Source organism: Polypterus senegalus, chromosome 5 (assembly GCF_016835505.1).
Source record: "Polypterus senegalus isolate Bchr_013 chromosome 5, ASM1683550v1, whole genome shotgun sequence".
Classification (NCBI taxonomy): domain Eukaryota; kingdom Metazoa; phylum Chordata; class Cladistia; order Polypteriformes; family Polypteridae; genus Polypterus; species Polypterus senegalus.
The window spans coordinates 44,157,665-44,182,145 of NC_053158.1; positions in this window are offsets into that span (position 1 = coordinate 44,157,665).

The window sequence follows — 24,481 nt, forward strand, 5'->3', positions numbered from 1 at the left end:
CACTGTACTGTGTCAACATAAGGGACACTTTAACAGTAACCTTCCTACAAAAACTAATGGAAATGAGGTCAGAATATATAAAAATAAACAATATAAACACCTAATAACAAATCTATTATCCATTTGAACCCCCTTCTTCACGCTCTGATCCCTTTCTGAGATGTCCTTAGTAACAAATCTACTGTATATTTGAACCTCCCTCTTCATGCTCTGATCCCTTTCTGAGATGTCATGAGACATGGTTTGACTACTTACCCATCAACAGTAAGAATTACAGTCAGCACTTGGTTAATAGCGTCCCAGGTAACGACGTTGTGCTTTAACAGCGAAGCTTTCATAAAGATACAATAAATGGAATCAAATTGTGTTGAAACGCTATTGTAACTGGTCTTAATTCATTATTAATATTTTTATTAATGTATTATTATTACTGTAGCTCAATAATTATTATTAATTTATTTGATGTGTGTATTATGATAATGCTTGGTTAGTCTTCCTGAAGTTAGGTTAACTTAGGGTAGGTTCTGTCAGATCAGGTGTATAATTGAAGCGTCATTGGTGAAAATAACACAAAGGCACATCCTTGTGTGTTGCTGGCATGTGGTTAGGTTTTTGCTGTGCACTATGCATTGAATGCAGAAATGCAGACATGGTGCTTGTATCCAAAGTCAGTGCAGCGAAAATGTCCCTTACTGTGCCACTTCTGTTGAAGCCCAGTAAAAATTCCTGGAGTGAAGGTGGCACAACTTCTGCTTCAGGAACACTAAGCTTCTCATTTAGCCTCTTAAGTGAAAGACAGACAAAAGCCACACATCTGACATCTTGGGACCATGTTCAGCCATCTACTGGCAAGGAAATGTTCCATCACCATATTGTCTTTCTTATCTTTAAAGAGTTAGGCATCTCTGGTAATTGCTGGATGACCCATTTGCTTTCTCTTCATGGAATATTTCCTAGTCTGCACAAGGAAAATCTATGATTAAAATGTTAAAAGCACAAAGAGTTATTATCATTGTTTCAACACAAAAGTCTCTACAAAATAGATTCTGTTACTAATGATACGTAACCTGGAGCAAAAACGACTTCTCTAACAGTTACTTGAGCTGGACAATGCCCTAGCATTGAACGTTTATGTGTGGTTGAGGCACAATGTCTTTAAGAACTATTAATCAGTAATGCACAGCAAGATGATCCCAGTGTTCCTCATTTTGTGCATGGCTGATACTTCCCCAAGTGCCTTCAGCATAGGAAAGGTGATATATAATTAAATGTATTTTAAAATGTATGTAAGATCGAGCAAGGGCAAGCATGCAGCTCACAATGCAAATAAAGGATTACTCAAAAGACCAACATTTAAAAGCCCCTTTCTGTCAAACTCCATACAATCAACAAGCTACAATATGGCTTTTAAAACAAAGGTACACACACAACTGCAGATCAATAAGGGCATACTAATCCAATAATATTCTTTGTGGAAGATTTAGCAATACACAGGAGATGTTGTTGTTTTTAGCAATCAGGTGCACATATGTAACTAATTTATTGGGGGGGGGTGCTAAGTGAATTTTCGAGTGGCTACTGTCATTTTCTTTTTTTAATTTTATGTGCTTTATGAATCATATTGTAATAAATCAGAAACGTAATTAATTTGGTCCTTTTTCCAAATCATATCAATTTAGTGAATCTTCTTTACCTAATTCATGGAGCTACAGGATGTCAACAATAAGCACTGTATATAATAGTCCTTACCATGTGTTCACACATCTAGAAACGTAACAGGGGCCTGTCTTGTTTATCTTAAATTAAAATAGCAATTAAAACATTTTTGCAAAATTCTTTAAAAGCTTTTGAGTGTATCTCATTGAGATAATTTGATCTTTTCTAGTTTTTTTTTCTTTTAGTGAATCATTTTCCCACTGGGTTAGGTAGGGAGGATTGGGATTCTTCCAAATGAGTAATACAGTATAAAATGACAAAGAGTCAAAAAGTATAGTGTAACATATCACAATATATTTTTGTTGTTTCATTTGGTGTTATGTTGAATTATGCTACTGGAAGATTTGGAGTAAGGATTTGGATTTTGTTTTGGATTTATAATCTGACAAATGAGCAAAGATTTCTTCATATGTTTTGAATTTAGGACATTCCCAAATCATATGAGTTAGCTGAGATGCACTTGATGACACCATTCACAATTCAGGTCTGCCCTGGATAAATTTTGGATAATCTTAGTTAAGATAGCTAGTTTAGGTGATGTACAGTTTTTAACGGAATTACACCATGTTTTCCACAAGCTGGTCAATAGTGCTTCTTCTTCATGACTGATTTTCACTCAACATCTAATTGAATAGTCCCTTTTCCCAATGTTGCCATTGGTTATCTACGGGTGCAATGTTTGAAAAAATTTGGGAACATTTGGAAATTCCGCCTCTGTCCTCATCATCACTAAATAGTGTCATTCCAGAAACATTTATTAGTTTAGATTAGATTTAAATTATTAATCCCCAAAGGAAAGTTCAAATGCAAACAAAAAAACATAAAAGTATAAAATACACCAATATCAACATAAAGTTCAATAAAAGACAATAGAAAAAAATGTATATAATAAATATTATGCTACAAATAACTGCAGTAAAGATAGATAGAATATTAGAAATGTTGGGCAGATTTTGTTTAACAGTTAGATGTATTTTGTTACTGGAAGATTTATACTTGAAGTATTTTCAAAGGATGTAAACCTATTGTGAATACAGAGGTCTCTAAAGGTCCAAATATATGATGTGACTTTCATGAGGAAATCACTGTATATATAATTAAATACTGCATGGATTAAGGATAACTGGAACAAATAATTATTACGTATGGTGGCAACTATTAATACACACAAATCAAGTCAGAGGTTGAAGAGTGTGCAGTGGATCTCCTTTCTATAGCCAAATAAGTAGGTGCAGTTTCATTATTTCCTGTCTTCTTCAATTGTCCTGACATAGTATATTCAGTACTAAAACTGAAAATTAGATAGCACCATATTCCCCCCTAGTTTAAATGTTTGCATAATTGTGTTTTAAAACTTTGTCTTTTTGGATGCCAAATGAACACCATAATATTTAAATTTAATTTGTCTGTGAAAAGAGTATTTATTATAAAAATATTAATTCTGCAAGGTAAACAGAGAGATAACCACTTATTATTATCTTGTTTGATGCTTTTCGTTAGGGTGCAAAAATTTAACCTTAATAGAACTTCAAGTTTTTGTTACTGTAATTCTTAGATATATGAATTATTCTGAGACATTCAGAGATAACTGAAATTGTAATCAGATATACAGGACTATTCACTTAGCTAATTCTGTGGCACAATTTTAAGTCAGATTTGCAGTCACTGACTTATTTTCTGAGTCAGCCTGAATTTCAGCTTCATCAGCTGTTGTTTGACATGTAGTATGAGAGTGGCTATGAGGACCATTTGTAATGTCAGAAATATGAGTTAGCTGTCTCATCACGTGAGCAGTCTCACAAGCCAGTTTTCTCATGTCACCATCACATTTCCCAAAATTCAATGTGCAATAACTGCAGTAAGTGTGCATTGTATATGTATAGCCAGAGCAGCCATGTCATGGAGTGTCAATCAGGCCAAATGTGTTCATGCAGTTTCAGCTCATATACGATTGACAACTTTATTGTGCAATTTGAGTAGTCACTTGACCACAATCTCTAAAAATTGCACAAAATGCAATTTAGATGCATACAGGTAAGCAGCACAACCAGCATCATGGAAAGCAACACTTCCATCCCCATTATGTCAAAATATGTTTTTCTTCCATGAAGGGTGATGATTCAGTAAATGACACATTGTATAGAGAATAATTCAATCAGGGAAGAGCCACATAATAAGCATGAATCAACTAGAACAGGATGGAATCTGCATTTTCAGAAATCTTCATTTTACCCATCCACACCGAAATGTTGTGCCAGCACTTTCAAAAGCATCCAGGTCTGGAGAGCATTGTCAAAGGCGTTTGTTTTTGTGAGTTGAAAATGGCAGTGTAGTGTGAACAAAAGAAAATGTAGTAATATGGTCTGTGCCTTAGTCTCTGGGTGTTTGAAGTAGTGAATAGACAAAGAGTTCATTAGCAATAGCGAAAAAGCACTGGTGATAACAGACAGCCCTGTGTAGTTCTGCATGGTAGAGTAAAATAGTCTTGATTTATATTGTTTATATGAAGGGAAGATTATGGGCTGGAGTATAATTTAATTCTTGTACACATTACAAAATTCAAATACATGTACTTCGTCAGTTTTGGAGGACTCAGTAATTAGTCCTAGATGTACTCGACATAATCAGTAAAGATCGACAAAAACACAATAGGAGATTATAAAGAATATCTAATGAAAAGAAAGACTTATGAGTTCTAGTTGGCTTCAGCTACTAGTCAACAGTGATAATGCTTTATGGTAACATGCCCTGGTGAGTTTGTGTGCAGTTTGGTCGCTGGATTGTAAAAAAGGCATAACGGGACTAGTAACATCCAGGTAAGAATTATACAGGGTGGTCCACGAAAAAGTGGCCCGTGACAACTGCATTATGTGGTGAAGAGAAAAATGATTAAATTTGGTACTCACATTCACAGAAGATGCTGCTCCTTGTGCGTCAATACATCTCTGGGCCCGTTTCAGCATGTCCATGTACACTCGTTGTTTATGGCCAGTTTTTTGTGGGCCACCCTGTAAAAGCTTTAAGGTAAGATAGAATCAGTTAAATGTTTCAAAACATGAAGAAAATAATTACACTGAAAATTATGTTTTCATACAATGAATGGAGCTCAAAGTGTTTTACAAGATGTCAAAGAAAAACCTATTAGGAAAAAAAAAACAAATAAAAAATAGTATCACAGACAAGTGCCTTACGGACAGCATGAAGACTCTACTGGTGGTAATTCCCCGTCGATCCACAGTGTGACACTGTATTCTAACACCTCTTCTCTTCCTCCCTCTACAGGCCGGATGATTGACAACCTCACCACCTCTGATGTCGCTTCTGGTGTCCATCCACCTGGATTTGCCTCTTTCTGCCTGGCCTGTATTTTTGCAATATCCTGGGACTCGCCCATCTCACAAATATAGTAATCCTGCCAACTACACCACTGTACAAACAGGACAGAGACCCCAAATATTGTAAAGACAAAAATAAACAATGCTTTGCAAAAAACATGTCTCTGAAGACATGAGTCTGAAATTAGACTATCCAAGATGGTGACATATCCTACTAAATAGAAGGCAGGCAGGAAGAGGTGGGTCCAGGTGGACAGACACCAGAAGTGACGGCAGACGTGGTGAGGTTGTCAATGATCTGGCCTGTGGAGGTAAGAAGAGAAGAGGTATTAGAGAGTGGGGAAATGATGGGAAATTACCACCACTAGAGCCTTTAAGTCATCCCCAATGTGCACGAGTGACAACAGATAATAATAAGAATTAATAAATGGCATACATAAATTAGTAAATAATCAATACGCACTTACCTACCACATATATACAAATCATAGATATAGTAATGTCATTTTATATTTAGATATGTTTTCAAGGCTTAATGATAAGTTTGATACTATGGTCAGATGGGTGAGAAAAAATGGAAAAATAGTTGATAAGACTTTCGACAAGCTATGAAAAGCCAAATAGCCTGTACTTGTCAAATGATTTTATGTTCTTGTTTCCTTATTTGTATTTATTAGAGAGGACTATGGCTGGTTTTATTTTACAACCAAATGTCTTATTTCACAAGTCAGAAATTAAACATTGCTATGCTAAATACCCTATTACATTAAATGTTAGTTTGCAGCATGCACTCATATGTAGACTTGTTAAAAAATAAAAAAGTACTGTCTTTATACAGAACTTAAAAATATTCTCATAAATTCTAAGCAATAAGAATAGACTCTAGTAAACTGAAAGATGTAATTTAAAAAAAATCGATTGCAATATGGTGTATCATTCTCTATTCTATAGCAGATTCTATATATTATATACCGCAATCAATAGTAAAGTACTCATCAGGAAATTGCTGCCATCAAAGGTTGTGAGAGATGGATTTGTAAGACGCTGATTGAAAAGCATGAAACTGTAATTTAAATTTTTATTTTACAAAATTAAACAGCATAGAAAAAAACACATAAAGTAGCTTTTACTGAGTTGCTTTAGGCTGTGAAACAAAAGTAACAAAGGAAAAGCAAGACATTTTTGTTCAATTCATGTGTGCTGAATTCTAAGACTTCAAGAAGCAAAAATGATGTAAAGCTTTTTGACTGAAATGAAACCAAAACAGTTAATAATTATAAGCCTGTCAGTAGGTGAAATATAATTCTCTTCAGTTTATTTGCTAAATTGGTAGCTTTAAAAAAAGAAGCATTTCCAAAGCAAACTAGTAATATACAAACTACCATGAATGGAACAATTATTTTACATTTTTATATTATCTCAAATAGCTATTTGTTGAAAGAAATGTCTTTCACGGCATTCCAGTGTAAATGAAATGATTTGAAATAATTCTGAGTGAAAAGAAAAAAAGATTTTTGTTTTTTCTTTTTTTATTTTCAATTTTAAACTAGAACATTTCCATGCATCCTGTGTTTTATTATGTAAAATGCATCTGTATTCTGTGAGAGACTTTAATATTATGATGTGCTTGTTCAATATGACTGTGGTAATGTACTTTTTTCCCAAACTCCATACACACCCCTGAGATAAGCAAGGTTCAAGTTTCCATGGAAACCTACCACAAATAAGAACACATTTTTTATTATGGTCTTGCGCTATTCTATTTCCTTTTTGCTGGCTGGACAAACACAGTTGCAGCACTGCATATTTTATTCATAATTCAAATAGTTTAATTTGCTTCAGCTTGTATTAAGAAAATGGAAAGGGAGTTGTTAAGGGTCTTAAACCTTAAGGGTACAGAGCTTTACATATTTATATATGTAGATCATTTTATGTGAAGAAATAGAGGTTTCAAAGAAAAAAATTAAATTTGTAGAAAGAGCAAGTAAATTAAAAATATGGAACGTGGAGGACAAGGTATGAAGAAAGCGCTATAGAAAAATATATATTGTGTATAATTTGCCAGAGATTTCTCCTATTGTGTTTTTCTTTAATACAGTATGATTGCATAAGGTGCTGCTTGTTATTTATACAAGTGACACATAAGTATGAGGGCATGAGCTGAATATAAATCATTTATGATAGACATGGGCAATCTTCAACTTGAAATTGAAGGATAACAAAGTAGGAAGATTACTGTGGAAGCTGATGAAAGCCTGAATATGGTGTGGTTAGTGTCAACGCTGAATAAAAACTGTAAAGCAAGCTGCAGCAGCACAGTAGTCCATTTTCCCTACAGTATGTTACTGACATTGAATGGAATAGACAGAACTGCCAATACTTACTCACAAAGAGATGGCTAAAATTGAACTCATTTGCTCAGATGCTTTCATGTTATGTTGTTTTTTTTTTCTTATTTCCTGTTGCTTTGATCTTCATGTAATACTAGAAATAATCATTTGGTAATCTCCTTATTATAACAAAGGATTGTCCTTAGTCAATACATTCTAATTTATGCCAAGATATTATTTAATAGATTAGTTATTGCCCATCAAACTTTTTCTTTACTTGCTTGAATTCTTTACCTGTTTTAGATCAATTACTCTTTTAAACTTCTTTTTCATTCTTGCTTTTATGATCTATCTTAACTAAAATAAAGCATTTGCTTTTCATGTCGGCACACATTATACCAACCTGCATTTCAGCCCTTCGTGTGTATGTCATTATGATATTTTTATTGCTCTGTCATAATGATTCAATTTCCCACGGAACAAATATCACATGAGACACACTTTATTGAAAATAGACATTGATAAAATGAGTGCTCTGTGTTTTTAAACAAAAAAAATTCCCTTTCTTTCCATGCTCTCTGTACACATTATCAGTGACTATAATCGTATTCACAAAAATATGAGCTGAATGTCAAATCCAGTATTAAGAAAAATACTCAGGAATCGTTAGGAAAAGTGTCTTTCCTAATTCTGCTCTCATTTTACTAGTGAGATACAAAACATGAAATGTTTATTATAGAAACAAATAGCTAGGGGAAATTGACTTTTAAATCAGGTTCAATTAAGATTTAATTAATTTATGTGAAAGAAAAATAAATCATAATATTTGAATTTATCATTACCATTATTAGCATTAAAACTGATCCAGAACTTTAACATTAAAGTCTCGAATACCCAGTTAACACAGTGTGTGGTCTGTATAACTTGAAATTCGTCCCCTCTTCTCTTAGCTACATCATAAATTAATCCCACACTGTTTAGTTTATACAAGACAAGATTTAGGTCATATCTGGTGACCATTAGCTAGCAAACACATCACCAGCTTTATTGCTTACAGAGATTATTAATTATCTTATCAGTAAGAGACTATCTTTAAACTTTAAGATACCGCTTTAATAAAAACAGGACCTAAGTCACATCACCCTCACAAAACACTAATGACTGCCTGTGGAAATATTCATGAGTGTGATATACTTAATATGTAGCTATAAAGATACAGATTTGGTTAAAATATAAAGAAAATAACTTTGTATGATACTATTTACTATACTGTACTGTATATGAAACCCAGTTCATTACCTATTGTTAAACAACAAAATATATTTTGCTAGTGATAGGATTTAAAGTTAACAGAGCAGAATCACCACAGTGATTGGACGCATCACTGGTGGGGATGAGGCGGCCTACAGGAGGGAGGTGGACAGTCTGGCGTCATGGTGTGAGGACAACAACCTCACCCTCAACACAGACAAGACGAAGAAGATGATAGTGGACATGAGGAAGGAGAGGAGACCTCACCGGCCACTGTTCATCCGAGGGCTTGAACTGGAGAGGGTGATCAGCATTAAATACCTGGGCATCTACATCAGTGAGGACCTCACTTGGACACTTAACACCACACAGCTGATCAAGAGAGCTCAACAGAGACTGTACTTTCTGAGGAGGATGAGGAAGTTTGGTATGTCGACTAAGATCCTCGGCAACTTTTACAGCTGCATTGTTGACAGCATCTTGACCAGCTGCATCACCATGTGGTACGGCAACACTACTGTTATGGACTGCAGAGAGTGGTAAAGACTGCTGAGAAGATCACCAGGACCCCATTGCCCTCTCTGCAGAGCATCTACAACTGTAGAGTCTGACGGAAAACTACCTCGATCCTCAGGGACCCCACCCACCTCTAACACAAACTGTTCACACTTCTACCCTCAGGCAGAAGATATAGAAGTATGAAATGCAGGACGTCCAGGCTAAATAACTCTTTCTTTCCCAAGGCCATTAGACTCCTAAATAACTGACTGGATTTTATAACCATAGTTCACCTCATTCTGTTTACCTCACACAACTGTATTGGACTTGTCCATCACACACCTACTTGCACATTACACTTTATACTTCTTTTCTGTTTTTATACTTTATGCTGCCTCTGTTACTTATTATCTATCTACTACTTATTATTTATGTTTATCTTTATACGTTGGTTTTGTCATTTGGTGTGGACATGACAATAAACTTTGAACTTGAACTAGAATACAAACCTTGAATAGAGACATATATCCACATAAATACAATCAATATTGAGCATATAATTTATTCTATATACTATACTATATACTATAGTCTTCCACACTCATACACTCATAGTCCTCTAGACTTTTGTCACTGTCTTGCTCCACTGACAGACTGAGCTGACCGTTCCTCCCCCACACTATGCGACTCTTCATTTCCACCCTGGGGAGTAAATGCTAACATAATTCAAAGTTATTGTCTGTTTTTGCATGCATTTTTATTACTCTTTAATTTAATATTGTTTTTTGTATCAGTATACTGCTGCTGGATTATGTGAATTTCCCCTTGGAATTAATAGAGTATCTATCTATCTATCTATCTATCTATCTATCTATCTATCTATCTATCTATCTATCTATCTATCTATCTATCTATCTATCTATCTATGTAACAATACTTCAGTTGCTGGTGTGCTTCAGCTAAATTGCTCTATTTGAGGTGATGCTTGATGACCCAAGTAGCCTGGTGTCAAGGTAAGCTCAAAAAGATTTCTTGGAGCTATAGTATGGACACATCACCTATAATGCAAAGTGTGGATGTAAGATGCAATTCCTGTAGGGTGATATACATGTGCAAGATCAGACCAGAAGGAAAAAGAGTTAAAAGCTCAATTTTTGGTTACAGGAAATGTTGCTTGACTGTGAGAAGAATATACAGAGCAAGAGGCTGAGAAGGGCTGACCTGATACAGACCAGCACAATCACATACACACTTTTTGTTCTAAAACCAAGATTGGAACATAGCAAATTGTTGACATATATTTAGTCTAAATAGTTAGCTGATAATGACAGACTAAATCAGAGTCAAGAATTAACTGACAACTTTGTGATTTTTAAACTCCAGTGCCTTTGCCATTTCAGCACACGAAGATCAAGTTGCGGTCCATCCATATCTTGTCACACCTAAAAGCGGTATAAAGGACAAAGCAGTTGTTTAGCAAGAAGTACAAAAAAAAAGACTAACAGTATGATCAGATGTGTTACCCTTATTCGTGTTCTTGTCACACATACATGTATATGTATAAGGTGCACACCAAGAAATGTCTGCAGGTTTTAATGTTTGTTTTCCACAGTGAAGGATTCTGATGTGATATGAGATAATGTTATCCTTGTATGGTTTAGGTCCATTGATTCCACAACTTGGTAAGGTAAATACAATAATTACAAAGTGATTCTGATTATTTACAGAAAAATAAACAGACAGCAAATGAACAAATGCTTTGTGTCTGGACTTAAAAAACAAAATAACATTATTAAAATGCTCACAGCTTAACAACGGCTTAACAAAACTCAATCGTAAAGTGCAGTGTGTGAACCCTTTCACCAAATTTTGGAAAGGATATAAAGATTCCCAAAGCAGAACACCCCTCAGATCCATAGGCGTAACTCTTTTAACGTATTATGTAAAGAAATCTGACTCCCAATTTGTGAAGGATCAAAAATACTGTGTTTTTTTATTCTGAAGATCCCATGATGTATGTGTTAAAATTGTTATACCACAGGCTTGAGTCTGGAGATGTGGAACAACAATTATCCCTGGAATGTGCTAGTCTGACTAATTTGAATGTAATATGTCTACCAATATACAATGGATTAAGAAAGTATTCAGACCCCTTCACTGTTGGTACATTTTCTTGTGTTGTAGATTTAATTTTAAAAGAATAAATTTGACATTTTAATCCATCAATCTAGTCCCATAACTACAAATTTATAGTCTAACCCATAATTACAAATTGAAAATGTGTTTTCAGAAAGGTTTGCAAATGTCTTAAAAATCAAAAACTGAAATATTCTCATTTAGACTCTTTGCTGTGTCACTCCAAATTCTGGTCAGGTGCATCTTATTTGCTTGAATTCTCCTTGAGAAGTGCCACCCTTGGCAAATGAATTTGATTGGACATTGTTTAGAAAAGCACACACCTGTGTATTTAAGGTCATACAGTTCACAGGATAAAAACCCAGCCATGAAGTTTAAGGAACCTTTTGTAGGTTCTGTGTCATAAAATTGTGGTGAGACATAGATTAGGGCAAGGGTATAAAAGAATTTGTAAAGCTTTGCGATTTTCCAGGAGCACAGTGGCTTCAATTCCTGTGAAATGGAAAATGTTTGGAAGCCAAACTAAACAACCAGACCCATGTTCAGGGAGATGACCAAAACCCAATGGTCACTCTAACAGAGCTTCAGAAGTCCTCTGCTGAAATGGGAGAATCTGTTGGGAGGACAAGCATCTCAGAAGCACTCTATCAGTCAGGTGTTTATGGTAGAGTGGCTAGATGGAGGTCACCCTTGAGTAAAAGACATATAGCAGCCTGCTTGGACTCTGAGAGCATGAGAAAAAAGATTTTCTGGTCTGATGAGACAAAAATTGAACTCTTTGAGCAGAACTCCAAACATTACGTCTAGCAAAGACCAGGCACTGCTAATCACCTGCCTTATACCATCCTGACAGTACACAATCACGTTGGTGACAGTACTATGATATAGGGATGCTTCTCAGCAGCAGGTAAAGTGAGACTGGTCAGAACTGAGGGAAGGCTGAATGCAGACAAATGTGAGAGGTCATTGAAAAACACCTATTCCACCTCTTTCAACACAGTAATGACCTAAAGCATACAGCGAAGACAATGCTGGAGTTGTTTTGAGACGAGTCTCCTTGAATGGCCCACCCAAAACCCAGACTTAAACCCCATAGAACATCTGTGCAGAGATCTGAAGATGGCAGTTTACATACTGTCTGCTTCCCATCCAATCTACTGGAGCTTGGCAGGATCTTCTAGGAATAATGTGATAAACTGCCCATGTGGAAAGCTTGTAGAGACTTATCCAAGAATACTTGAAGCTGTAATTGCTGCCATAGAGGCTTCTTCAAAGTATTGAATTAAGGGTGTGAATATCATATGAATGAGAGATTTTAGTTTTTGAGTTTTAATATACTTGTAGGCCTTTCTGAAAACATGTTTTCACTTTGTCATTATGGGTTATTGAGTGTATGTTTGATTATGTTGTTTGGTATATTTACTTACACACACAGACTCAATCATACTGAACTAAAGTACTATTGAGAATTAACCAGCTTACATGTCTCTAGTATACTGTATTATGCTTTGTCAGACAAAAATGATTAATTTTACTCTTCTGGCCAACAACAATGCAATGCTTTCATTTTTTGTCCACATAACACTCCTGTTTTTCCAATTATATTTTGCACCAAGCGCTAAAGTTTTGCTTTACTCGAATGTCATAAAACTCTATAACCTGACCCAATTTACCAAAGCTGAAAAATAAAAAACAAATTGCATTGATAACTAGATAGTGAACATTTTCTCTCAGAACCTAATATTTATTTCCAAAAAATGCATAAAGACAGCTTTGACTTACACTAAACAAATTGCCAATGCTTGAGCTTCACTCTCCATGTGCTTTATATAAAATAACGCCCTGACATTATGTGCTGGCATACATATGGTAATGATGACCTTGGAATTGAAATACACCATCTGCAGGCAACAAAACAAAGGCAGAACAGGGACAAAATAAGTAGGAAAACAGAAATATGGCAAAAACTGCATGGAATTATGTTCATCTCCTAAAATCTGAAAATAGTGACACAAACTACAGCTGAGAAAAGTTCTGTATTTAAATTTGCATTTTAATACTAAATGTTATGAATTTCAATCATCTTCTTCACTTGCTGGCTTTATTAATCTGCTTTACTCATGCAAAATGTATAGTAGGAGATCAGATGACACTTGGATTCCTGGAGTTACAATATAAATAGTAATTTCTAAAATACTAGGAAAAGTCAGGCAATTCCTTGAATATGGTAAGAATGTGTTTAGTTGTGTGTGTACCGTAACAACTGAGCTGTCACAAAATAGAAAAAAAATATTCTGAGGCATTGAAATGTGCCACCGAGTCACCTTGGATGTTAGGAAGACTGAACAAATAAAAGGGCCTTAGAACTAAAATCTGAAGACCTTATGGACAAACCCACTAAAAACTACTATCTACAGACAGAATAGTTTATTGCTTTTGTTACAACTTTAAAAATAACCCTTCATGTGTAAATTATTTTAACCAATTATTACAAAATTTAAGTAATACTTTTGTGTGATACATCTGTTTGAATTGCTGCAGAATATTTTAAAATATGCTTTATAGGGAGACACTATGATTTGCTATGCTCCTAGTTTCAAATTGAAACCATTTAAAAGAAACATAAGAGAATTAACTATCCATTTAGCCCATTTAGCTCATTTAGATCTGTCATTTTAATTTTTCAAAATCATTTCAAACTATCTCCATGCTGTGGTATCATTCTAATTAGGCAGCATTTTTTGCAAATGGTGGCAAGCAGTTAAATGGGCCAGCATGGGGTAGTTGAATCACTGCCAGGTAATTTTTGGCTGTAAAATACTATATTATCAATAAATTAAGACAATTTGGGGTAGAATGGTGGTACACTGAGTAGCTGATCTTTTGAGCTCTTGTTTACATTCATGCTGCATGATTTCACCTCATGTTTCTTCTGCGTCTCAAAGAATACATGCTACTACATTGATTTACACAAAGAAATGTGTCTTTTTTGTAGAGAAATATCAATAATAATAAGCATAATGGTGTTCTTTTAATTAGCCACTATTATATTTAGACTGGTTCACTCTGATTTTTGTCCAATATATCAATTTACTGTAATATGTGTTGGCTCATTCTGGTTTTTAATGTACCCCACAGTAACAACAGTATATTAAAAAAGCTTGTCCATTAGAACATTAGAACACTCCATTCAGGTCATTCAGCCCAACAAAGCTCGCCAGTCCTATCCACTTATTTCTTCCAAAAACAGTCGAGTTTTGAAAGTCCTTAAAGTCTTACTGTCTACCACACTACTTGGTAGCATATTCCAAGTGTCTATTGTTCTTTGTGTAAAGAAAAACCTCCTAATGTTTGTGCGAAATTTACCCTTAACAAGTTTCCAACTGTGTCCCCGTGTTCTTGATGAACTCATTTTAAAATAACACTCTCGACCCACTGTACTAATTCCCTTCATAATTTTAAACACTTCAATCATGTCACCTCTTAATCTTCTTTTGCTTAAATTGTAAAGGCTCAGCTCTTTTAATCTTTCCTCATAATTCAACCTCTGTAGCCCTGGAATCAGCCTAGTCGCTCTTCTCTGGACCTTTTCTAGCTATGTCCACTACAGGTTAATGTTAGTAAAATTATTATTTGCTGATCAAAGTGTCATTTTTAGTATAATACATTTTACAATACATTTTACATGGATGTGCATGCATATAATTGTGTGTGACACATTTCAGAAAATTTAAGTGGAATTATCATATAGTGGATATAGCAGTGGTCACATTGCTTTCTTATTAATCTAACTGATCAGGTGATATATGAGAAAAGAAAGCTCTCTCAAACCCAAAAGCCCAAAATATCATTATACACTTGCCCAGGAACACCATTTGATTCATTAATCCTGACAAAAAGCAAAGATAACTAGGCCAAATTCTAGATAATCTCATGATCAAAATCTTTATGGAACATTTTTCCAACTCAAAAGTGTGAAAACAGAGCGTTTCTAACCTAAATAGAGGGATTTCAAAGTAAATTTACTGAAAATAGATTATATTTCCTTGTTTTTTTCTCTTAATAATATGCCTTTGGATTAGATTTTGCTAGCACTAGCACTTTTCTTTTTGTTTCCAAAGCCTTCATTTTTGTTCAAAACACTAGACATGTTTTTTTATTAACTATAAAATTACAAATGATGAGCACAGTCAGAGAAAAACATGAGAGCTAAGCTCTCTCATTGCAATGTACTTCATATACAAAATGAAGCCCCCATCTTTAAGGGCCCATGCCCAAAAAATAGCAATAGGAATATGAGCAGTGCTCCCAATAGCATTAACAGCATTCACTGGGCATATGAAAGCATGGACGGATTTTAAAAGGTGGCCAGGCTGCTCTGAATGAATGCACTTTGTTACTGACATAAGTCGCAAATAAAGGGCAGTTTCCTCAAATTTTTAAAGCCAATGAAAATGTGTTTCCTCCCATAGTTAAAGGACATTTCGGTTAGGTGACTTGAAGAGGCTAAATTGTCCCCTGATGTGCATATGTGTGTTCACTCTGTGCTATTGCTCTATCCAGGGGCTGTTCCTGCCTGCACCTGTTTCATGCTGGGAAATGCTTTAGATGCCCCCTGCCCTGATGAAGCAGGTTTAGAGGATGGATGGATCAACGAGTACTGTAATCCATCCTGTTCAATCCAGCTCTCCCTTGCATGTTACCTAGCCTTAAAACAGATAGATACTCTGCACAGTTTCAATTACACATTAGTTCATTGTAATGGGTTAGGCTTAGTAGAGGTGTATATTATATTCAGTATCCTCCATTTTAGATGCCCGATAGCTGCTACTGTTGGCAAACAGATTCTCAGTCATCAGCCAGAGCAACTAAAATGGCAGCAGAGCTTATACTTGCATGTTCAGTCTGATCAAATCTCCAACACATTTCACACAAACCTCTTACAAAGTATTTCAAAATCAAAAACATGACATCTGTCTCTTTGATGGAGCAAATAAACAGTTGAAAATGCTCAACTTTTCATATCAGTGAACTAAGTCACATTTGAATGTTACACTATGCATGCCTTTTCTTCTTCTTCTTTTTGCTGCTCCCATTAGCTGCTCTAAATTGTATCTTTGCTTTTCATTAGGAGCAAAGACTGGCCTTGTCTTGGACGCCTCCACTCTCTTCGTCCTGCTTCCACCCGACTCCAGCCCTGAATGACGGAGGCGGCCCCTTTATGGAGGACCGGATGAGCCCCAGGTGTTCACAGCATAAATCTTCCCCAGCACTTCCTGGTGTGGCAGGAGTGCTGGGGAAACAAGTCCCATCATCTTTTCCATATCTTTCTGTGTGGCCTCTTCCGTATGCCAAGCACCCAGCTCGTGCCATGCGGGCAGCGTTCCCCTCAACGGCACCCGGCACTTGCCTGATCGGCACCCTCTCCGCGGCTTCCGTGTCCCTCTCGATGATGGAATTCGGCACCGCCGCTCTCTCTCCGCCCGGCCTCAGGGATTCCCTCTGCTTGTTCCTCCCTTTACTTTCGGACGCCTTGGTTACACCCATCACCTCCATGTTCTCTCTCACCACATCCATAAACCTTCTCTTAGACCTTTCTCTTCTCCTCTTCCCTGGCAGGTCTATCCTTAGCATCCTTACAATGATGGAAGTATATTCATTTCATTTGGACTCATTCTGTCTAAATTGTATCTTTGCTTTTCTGGACACTGCTAAAATCTGTTACATTCTTGTATGTTTAGTGAAATGTGTTTTTTTTTTTTGCTTTTTAATGTTATCCTTTTTATCTGCTAATCTTGCCCTGTTTTCTAGGAGCAAAGACTGGCACACTTTTATAGAAGAGTACAAATGTTTTTTTCATGTTTACAGTCCATTGTGAACAAATGGAACAGAAACTGCACAAACAAGAATTCAATGATTTGTATTGTTTATAATAATCTACCAACAGTTTGCTTTTTAATATAATATTCTTGCACCTGCTTAATTCAATTCATGAGCAGAACAGACCAAAGGATAATTTACTTTATCTCTTTTATTCTATATCCAAACACCAATATTAATAAATCACTATTATGTAAATTACTTCTTTATATTCAATGTGTAAGTATAGTATGTGGAAACATAAAAAGAAGAAATTGAGCGCTAAAAACTCATCTGTCTACAGAATTGGAACACTTTGAGAACAGTGTAATTAAAATGTATAATTTAAAAATTCACAGGAACACAGAGATTTCAGTGGATGGTTATTAAATAATACTTAGTTCCAGAATTGTCTGCAGCCATTGTGAAGACGGTGAAAAAAAACAACAGTAGAAGCACAAATGTTAATGAGATGTAACAGACTAACCTTATTGACTCACACATGTAGTATTGCTCTGATATTCATAGAATTGTATATTTAGTGCATGATATCTTGTTTTATAGTTTCACAGCGTCCTTCCTCATGCCTCATTTTCCCCTAAACCTTCCCATTGGCATCTTTTGCTATTATTGCAGAACTTATGTGATTCAAGGTCAGTGCATATAATTTAGTGGGGCCTGAACAATGCTTTTCTTGAGCTTTATGTTTCAGACCTCTGAAAAAAAGTTCATATTTGGTGTTTAGGGTGTTTAACTATGTATTTATTTAGCCTGTGTTATTAATTTTCTTAGTTTAGAGTCTTTCAGACAATCAGAGGTCCAACAAACATCACAGAGATGTGTGAGAAAGCACAGGAAAGTAGGTTGAAGTGGTATGGACATGTGATGAAGTAAGACAATGAATATGTGGGCAAAAGAGTGATGGGAATGGACATACAAGGGATAAGAAAGCAAAGGAGGTCAAAGTGGAGATGAATGAATAAAGTAATAGAAGGTCTGAAGGAAAAGGATCTGATTGGAGAGGAGCTGCAGGACTGAGCTGTTTGGTTGATCAGGCAATTCAACTTCACATAAAGCTGGGAAGAGTTAAAGAGGGGAGTTTACATGTTCTCCCCGTGTCTGTGTGGGTTTCCTCCGGGCACTCCGGTTTCCTCCCACAATCCAAAGACATGCAGGTTAGGTGGATTGGCGATTCTAAATTGGCCCTAGTGTGTGCTTGGTGTGTGGGTGTGTTTGTGTGTGTCCTGCGGTGGGTTGGCACTCTGCCTGGGATTGGTTCCTGCCTTGTGCCCTGTGTTGGCTGGGATTGGCTCCAGCAGACCCCCGTGACCCTGTATTCGGATTCAACGGGTTAGAAAATGGATGGATGGATGGAGTTAAAGAGGAAGAAGAGTTGTTTGTGTTTTTTTTTTAACCCTGTTTTTGGGTGAACAAATTGCCTTTTACGTTTGGCTGCATTTCCCGATGTCCATCTGTCTGTTTCTATTTGGATTGTGATTTTTGGGATTACAGAGTTATATAATTTATCAACGTGTCTGTTTCTTTAGTGGCTTGTCAGAATCTGATATTTAAGTTTTTCTAGTCAACTTAAAGTCATTTTTCCATGATTCTTCAATCTGGAAGCACTCTATAAATATTTCATGATTTACCAGGCAACCAACAATAAAAAATAAAACATTTTGGTCCCTTCATCACTAGGAGTTTTGTGAATGACATAGGACATTAAACTATGTGGGCAGCACGGTGGCGTTGCTGCCTCGCAGTTAGGAGACCCGGGTTCGCTTCCCGGGTCCTCCCTGCTTGGAGTTTGCATGTTCTCCCTGTGTCTGCGTGGGTTTCCTCCAGGTGCTCCAGTTTCCTCCCACAGTCCAAAGACTTGCCGGTTAGGTGGATTGGTGATTCTAAAATTGTCCCTAATGTGTACTTGGTGTGTGGGTCTGTTTGTGTGTGTCCTGTGGTGGGTTGGCACCCTGCCCAGGATTGGTTCCTGCCTTGTGCCCTGTGTTGGCTGGGATTGGCTCCAGCAGACCCCCGTGACCCTGTGTTCGGATTCAGCAGGTTGGAAAATGGATGGATGAAACTATGTCCATAAGATTTTCCTGGTAATTCTGTTCAATCCAGATTTCCAGGACCTTGAAAAGAGAAAACATTTATTACAAAGCTCGCTTTAGTCAAAACATTGGTGTCAGGATGTTCAGGAGGTGAAAAACATTTTGACATTTTTAAACTGTGTTTTTGCTTAGTTTAATCCCTTGTTTTCGTTTACTTGCAATGATGTAACTTCTGCTAGTGTTTTGGAAAAAATATCCTAGTGCCACTGTGCATATGATTTCCTGGCATGGATCAAAACAGAACTTAAAACAGAAATTATTAAGGAAAAACAGGAGAATAAGATGTAAGTGTGGTCAAACACACCAGCAGAGATAAAGAAAAAAAAAAAATAGGAAGTTGCCAAAAACAAAAATGTATTACAAAACCAAACTTAAAAAAACTTCCAAAAATCTAGTTACCTAAAAGCACTAACTATTCTCCGCATATTTTAGTCAAAAATTTAAAATCTTAGAATCAACAACCAGTACCATCTTGACACAAGACATGGCTTTCTGCCATCACGTGATTGCAATTGGAATCCATTTCTACAATAACATGGGCACAACTGCTTGGAAATATACAAACTGGTGTAAGTGATGAAAGAAAAACACAAAATGACAGCCGAAAAACAACAATAAACTAATGATAAATAATAATCACATGATTAAGATAAAAAGAAAAGTACAGATATGTACAAAAATGCATTCTACACTAAAACATGACATGAATGAATGTTTGAGAATGCAATCTCTACAATTAATTATATGAAGACATATAATTCATTCTAGGCATAGAACAAACAAAAATTTGGTCAATGCGTCCTTCATACATATCAAATTATAACAACAAAATGCTCATTATGTTGTAGTGCCTCCTGCATGCTTATTTTAAAAACAACATTAACAAATTCTTCTGAAAATTTAAAAAGCTTTCCATCATTCCTCACTGAGAATGTATGGTTTTTAACTGAATTATACCAAAAAATGAGTGTATCGTGACAACGGCTAACTTCCATTCATTTCCTGAGACAGTAAATGAAAGTTCCCTCTCTCAAGTCTCCCTGAGTCATTTAGGACCATGATAAGCTAGTGAAGTCTAGAGATGCTACCTATATCTTTACAATCACTAAATACTGTAGTAAGGGTTCAGTCATAAATATTAAAGAGATCTTTAACAAAGTTTTAATTTACACATAGCTTTTTGCCAGTCCAATGCTGGACGTTGTTGTATGCACATCCCACTTAGTGCTTTCTGTGAACCTGAACCTGCAGAATTTTGAAAACCCCTGACAAACACAGCTACAATAATGTTAAATAATAACAGAATATCAATAATTTGTCTGCACACTACTTTGAACCAATAACTCAACTATTAATAAACAGCTTGTGCAGCGTCGTCTGTGTTTAAAAAAATGAGTCTGCCCATTAAACAATGAGCATAAGTGTGGGCACTTGGTCTCCATCCGATGGCAGAAAGATATTTAGATAGTATGGAAATAATTGGTTATTTTTAACACATCTGATGTTTTGCATAGCATCTGCCAATTTAGAGAGTAAATATTAATATAATTTAAAGAGATTTGCATAAATGAGAAAGGTGCATAAGTATGCTTGATTTGGATATTTTGTATAGTGCTGAGCAACGATTAATATTTTTAATTGCAATTAATCGCAGACAATCACATTGTTATGCGCAAAATTCAATAATGAACTCAAAAGTAGTGTATTGCACATATTTGGTCTGTAGCATACCCTTTACATAGTAGCAGCTAAAATATTTCTTGTAAATCTCAATTTAAATATTAATGTAATCAAATTAAATATAAAACCAAAGCTATTTGCCACTGCCAGGGCATTAAAGTTTTAAATAGTTTGTTAGAAAAACAAGTTACCGTCAGAGTTCAGAGCTACAATCATAACATTATAACAGGCACCTTCCGAGCAACAGCAAGTTAACATTTCTAAATCTGTTTTCTTTTTTTATCTGAGCAGATACCAGCAGAAACATTTTCTTTTATCAGGGTGCAGCATAAACAGTCTGTGTTCTGTGGCAACTCTTTGAGGGCTAATATTTTTTCCAAAAAAACTAACTTTTCTGAAAAGCACACAAAGCAATGGTTTTACACATAAATCAACATAAAACGTCTGTTGCTGCCTGTTTTGCCTGTTGTCGGCACCTGTTTGCAGTTTTTGTACCTCCTGTCATCGTAAGTGTCAGCTAGGGTCTAATCAGCTGATGCCAGTATCTCACTTTCGTTTTTGACCTACATCTCCAGATCACTTGCATCAAAATCAGAGTCCGACAAATCAAAGTCCGATTCAGTGATAATATGAAAAAAGTTTTGCTTTGAGCATTCGCTTTGGTATCTCTCCATATGCCATCTTAGAAGCTGTTTGCTCTTTGCTACTTGCTGCTATCAAGGTCAAATCAACAAAGCTAACTTTCCTTCTAGCAACAACGTATCAAAAAATGCTGTAACAAGAAGATCACTGATCTCTATCAATTGCTAGCGAGACTAAGGCTTTCAAAATAAAAATAATAATAACAAAAACTGTGTTAACACACGATAAAATAATTGTTGGCACTAATTAATGAATGCGTTAACGCGATAATAACGTGTTAACCTGCAAGGCTCAAATTTTGTATGAATTTTGTTGAAGGGAGTTTATTATTATTATTCATTGAGTGTAAGTACATTTTTCAAAATTGTATTTCATACTTTTATCCTTTATAATCTTGTTTACAGGAAAAGATTGGTACAAAATACTGGTGAAAAGTTTAATCTGTACAAATTCTGATTGAGATACTCATCAGAACCAGAGCATTTGAAAGCTCAGTGAAAAAACTGAGATAAGGTAGACCATAAGTTACATCCATGATTTCCTCTTACTAACATACACTTACATGTTTAGAACCTCAAACTATTGAATTAGGACATCTGCAAATGTTCATGTACATTCTTAAAACAATTAACAACCTCATATTTGATTTGACAAACACACAGCAGTCAGAGCTCTAGAAAACAAGAAGAATGATGTAAATGACTGCTGGAAACAAACTGACAATTTAGTCAATTCATCTATACTAAAACAGAAAATAGTAGCAGTACTAAATGAATATAAAGGCTAACAAAACATTAGCCCAAATTTAATTATCATGTTTGAAAGGTGGTGATCTAATCACCTAGTTTATTTATTAGCATGAAAAAAAAATAAAAATCATCCTCACCATTTAAGGTTTATTTCCTGGGTTTATCCAGTTTGGTTGATTTTCCTCCAAATCGTTTCTTTTCCATTTTCTGCAGTCCTGGACATCCATTATGTTGAGACCCATTCTTCCCAATCTCCCTCCTGGCCCCCACCACCATCACCTCATCTAACCACATCTTCCTTTTTCTCAACCCTGAGCTGCACTACTTCCAACTTCATCTTATTTCATCTCTTCATCCACCTTTATCTCCACATGCCTGAACCACTTTTGTTTTTTTCCCCACAGCACAACATCTATTTATTTCACACCAAATCTTCCACTTGCTCCAAATATCCACTCAGTCACTGACTTCTTCATTCTTTTCAACTTTTCTTCATATTCAATCTTTGTTGGCCATGTCTCACTTCAGTACAGCATACTATTTCTCACATAGCTTTCATAAATGTTCTTTTGATTAAGAAAATGGCTTATTTAACCTACCATGAACCTTGCACCTTTGCTGTTACAGCCATGCCTGCAACTTCGCCTACATTCCGCATGGTGAACTAAGTACAGTATTAGAATTTCCCTCCTTTCTCTAAAACAACAATTTACAATGATTGCAGCAGAATTTTACTCTGGGAAGGACTGGCATCCTGTCAAGGGATTGTTCCTGCCTGGTACCCTACCCTGTAACCCTGCTCTGGGTTCAGCAGACATGGAAATGGTATGGTATACTACATCAGCATTCTGCACCCCTTTGCAAACAAAGGCTGCACTCGCTGCCTGCCGACTACCATAAATGTCACTACATTCTGCTCAAAAAAACACTTGGTTACTGAGCACATATGCTAAAATGATAAGTTATGCTTAAATACTGTTAAACAGATTGTGTTTATAGCCTGCAAGTGGTATTAATTTAACTGGCAAGTTTAAAGAGAATAACTCAAAAGCCCTGGATGGAGTTAATAAACATTGCTTCTAAAAAGGAAACAATTTAGAATACTAATTTGGCAAATTGCATATGCATGGCATAGCTACCCAACATCAAAATTCTCTCACTAGAATTAAATTAGGAAAAGATGGCAAGTAAATCTAAAGTCATATGATTCATCCAGTATGTTTATTTAAGATTAAACAATAGATTGAAATATTACAGGTAAATGTTTGAAATAATGTTATAGGTATGTTTTGACAGCCATGAATATAAGCGCTCCAATTATCAAAGGCTGGAAAACTGGCACTAATTAAGTATGTTGCATCACCATCAGAAACCTTTAAACTTATGAATATTTACATGATATAGCACACACCACCAGATTTCATACATTTAGAGACAGAAAATGTAACCACATTATGCACATGCATTGTAGTGTGGGAGTTTTTTGAAACCTTTAAGCGTAACTTGATTTCTTCTCATGTCTTTGCAAATTTATTTTATATTTTTAATGAATATAATATAATTTCTGCAAAGAATAACCAAAACTTTTCTCAGATTTTATTCCAAACTTTGCTGTGAGCAAAAAAATGCACCTTTTTATTTACAATTTTTGATAGTAAAAATTACACAACAACATTTCAACAGGGTCTCTAAGTAAGACAGGTGATACCTGTAATCAGTATTCATTATAGCAGCATTAACATACTGGCATGAAATTGCTAATGCATTCAGAGCTTAGGACTGCATCAGAACATCATGCTTTTAAAAGTATAAAGATGGATGTATTTAGCATACAGTATGTTGGCAATTACATTATCTTTTTTAATCTTAAAAAGTATATCTGATAGGTGTTTTATATATGCAGAATGAATTGATTCTTTTAAAATTACAGGAATCCTAAATTGTATAAAAATGTAATCTTCCTTAATTTCTGTCATTTTTAATATGGCTTTGCTTTTGTAATGGCAGTTCACTAGATTAATGTAATTTTCTTTGTTAATTTTATTGATTTTATTAACTGGATGACAGGATGGCACAGTAGTCAGCACTGCTTCCTAATGGCTCCAGCATCCATCCAAAGATATCAAGAGTCCTGAAGGTGCAGCACATCCCCTGTGTGTAGCTGTGACCAGACG